The sequence below is a fragment of the Lipotes vexillifer genome, unplaced genomic scaffold (assembly GCF_000442215.2).
Source record: "Lipotes vexillifer unplaced genomic scaffold, Lipotes_vexillifer_v1.1 scaffold1152, whole genome shotgun sequence".
Taxonomy (NCBI): Eukaryota; Metazoa; Chordata; class Mammalia; order Artiodactyla; family Lipotidae; genus Lipotes; species Lipotes vexillifer.
The window spans coordinates 302919-306314 of NW_006785353.1; the positions used below are offsets into that span (position 1 = coordinate 302919).

The window sequence follows — 3396 nt, forward strand, 5'->3', positions numbered from 1 at the left end:
CATATTCTCATAATTAGGGTCTTAAGATCCCTAACTTTCATCTTTAAATTATACATGATGGGAATCCCAATATAACTCTCATTTAATTAGGTAAGTTGCACAAGTTCTCATGGCTCTCCAGTGATTCTTACTAATACTTCAGTAATGTGTTAATAAACTAATAGTTGTGCTGACTTTTTTGTGATTTAGTGAATAGAGAAATGATTTGGAGGTTGAGTTTCATTGATTCAAGCTAGAAATCAGAAACTTCAATTCACTTATTAACAGTTACCTACATAACACTAAATCCAACCTGACAGGACATTTAAAATAATGGGGCTTAAATTCCAGGAAATAAATAATAATTTAAAAAATCACACACACAATACCTTTTTTTAAAGAAAGAATCTTTATATCTATCAGGTATATACTGAAATATTTATGGACCTAAAAAGCAGGGCATCTCAAAATTATGCAACAGTGAAGGAAGCGTGTGAGGCTATGTTTGAAATACAATTGACCTTGACTTGGTAATTCATTAAAATGAATGAATGATTGGTGGGAGTTGTTTATATTGTATTACTATATTTCTTTATTTAATTTTTTTCCATAACCATATTTTCAGAAACAATTAAATGTTTTATTATTTGAGAAGGACTCTAGGACTTAAGGAATGTGGAGAGATGTATTGAATAGAAACTTACATCACGTACCCCCTGCCAAAATGGTATTTTAAACAAATTAGAGAAAGGCAGAGTTGAAGAAGAGAACAGCACATGCATTGTCATGGGGAGAGGGAGAAGAAAAATATTTTCCATAAGATAAAGAAGGAATTGGAGCTTTAGGGTCATTGTTGGATTATTAGAGTGAATATAGTATATGGACATCTTTAAATAATGAAAATGATTTTCATTTCATACTGCCATAAATTTAAGAAAATAGTGTCACAGAAAAAAATGTTTAAAAGAAAATGCAGATAAAATACTGTAATCTTGACACATGCCCAAGAAGTCCCAGCTCAAACACTGTGCCCATATATGGGGTCTGGACTAGAAAGGAAATCAGTTTGAGGAGATTTATTTCAAGAATGTCATGCAGAATACAGTAAACAGGAAATCAAATTCTAGAGGGACAAAGGGGATTCCTAAGGTGATAAAGACAGTTCCCTTAACGCTGATTATGAGATGAAAGAGCAGTAAGTATGGATTTGAACAGTAAAGAAGCTGCTGAAAAATGGCAGAAGAAGTGGTGGTAGTAGCCAAATTTGATTATGTGGCCCAACAAGAACAAGAGCTGGACATCAAGAAGAATGAGAGATTGTGGCTTCTGGATGATTCTAAGTCCTGGTGGCGAGTTCAAAATTCCATGGATAAAACGGGTTTTGTGCCTTCTAACTACGTGGAAAGGAAAAACAGTGCTCGGAAAACATCGATTGTAAAAAACCTAAAGGGTACATTAAGCATTGGAAAAGTGAAAAGAAAACCTACTGTGCCAGATTCTGCATCTTCTGCTGATGATAGCTTTGTTGACCAGGGGAACGTCTGTATAACCTCAACGTGCCTACTTATGTAAAATTTAACGACATGGCAGAGAGAGAGGATGAATTGTCATTGATAAAAGGGACAAAGATGATCGTCATAGAGAAATGTAGTGATGGGTGGTGGTGGGGTAGCTATAATGGACATGTTGGATGGTTCCCTTCAAACTACGTGACTGAGGAAGGCGACAGTCCTTTGGGTGACCATGTGGGTTCTTTGTCAGAGAAATTAGCAGCAGTTGTCAGTAACCTAAATACTGGGCAAGTGTAACATCTGGTACAGGCTCTTTACCCATTCAGCTCGTCCAATGATAAAGAACTTAATTTTGAGAAAGGCGATGTAATGGATGTTATTGAAAAACTTGAAAATGACTCTGAGTGGTGGAAATGCAGGAAGATCAATGGAATGGTTGTTCTGGTGCTGAAAAACTATGTTACCATTATGCAGAATAATCCATTAACCTCAGGTTTGGAACCATCACCTCCACAGTGTGATTACATTAGGCTTTCACTCACTGGAAAGTTTGCTGGCAATCCATGGTATTATGGGAAAGTCAGCAGGCGCCAAGCAGAAATGGCATTAAATAAAAGAGGGCATGAAGTTGATTTCCTCATTCATGATAGTGAATCTTCGCCAAATGATTTTTCAGTATCACTAAAAGCACAAGGGAAAAACAAGCATTTTAAAGTCCAACTAAAAGAAACTGTCTACTGCATTGGGCAGTGTAAATTCAGCACCATGGAAGAACTTGTAGAACACTATAAAAAGGCACCAATTTTTACAAGTGAACAAGGAGAAAAATTATATCTTATCAAGCATTTATCATGATACTGCTGACCAGAAGTGACTGCTATACAGTTGTAATTCATCATGTAATTGAAGACTGAGAAAATATCAGTCCAATCACGCTTGATTGGAAATTGCTGTTTCTAACTCTATATGAAAATTGACTATAATACATAAGTATTTTTATTATCACTCAGTCCATACATATATACTACAGATGCCAAACATCTGCATAGAGCAATTCCTTATCCTTGGTCTTCTGTTTTATTGTGTTTTTGCTCTTTTTCTCTTTGCTTCTAATATTAAGGTTTTATATTTTGAAAAAATGATGCAGATCGAAAGTCTTTATATGGAAGAATTTCTTTATTGCCTTTCTTTTATTTCCTTGTAAGGGCACCACCTTAGTTACTTCTGCAATGGTTCTCTTCATATAAAATTATTATATCAATTATATCAATATATGGCATATGCTAAAATAAATTTCTTGGAGAGTTGTTAAAAAAAATGTCATGCATACTGATCATATGAATGATGATAAAGAAGAAGAATGTGAGTTGTGTTCACATTTTCAGGGCTCGAGGCCGAATAATGTTCCTGCTCATGATCTTATGAGCAGAGAAATAGACATATGTATGAGTAAAAGACAAGAAGCTTTGACCTCAGAATATTTGCATCTACACTGCCACTTTGATTGCCAAATGAATATACCTTGTTGACAGAATATTATGATTGATGTTTTCATCATGTAATTTCCACTTATAAATTATTTGTAATTATGAAGAAATGCCTCAAAATTTACTTTCTGCACAGCAGATAATTGCATCTTAAATACAGAGTAACGGAATCAAAGTGACTTTCCAAAGTTGGTCTTGGCACCAAAATATTTATTTTTTTTAGAGTTTTCTTCTTATTGTTATAATTAGGTTGCGTTCTTGTGTTCTCATTCCCAGGTATTTACAAATATATTTCCCCTACAATTGGCTGTTGACTGACTAGAATTCCAAGGAAATGGATTTTGTCACAATTATCTGGTACTGAGAAATTTGGGGCCTGATACTCTTTATTTATTTAATTTTTAATAAAGTTTAATAAC

General features: G+C 34.4%; 1 pseudogene; it reads left to right on the top strand.

The window, feature by feature from the left end:
• The first annotated feature begins 1212 nt into the window (after positions 1-1212).
• Positions 1213-2345, top strand: LOC103087090 (cytoplasmic protein NCK1 pseudogene; annotated as a pseudogene).
• Positions 2346-3396: the final 1051 nt, after the last annotated feature.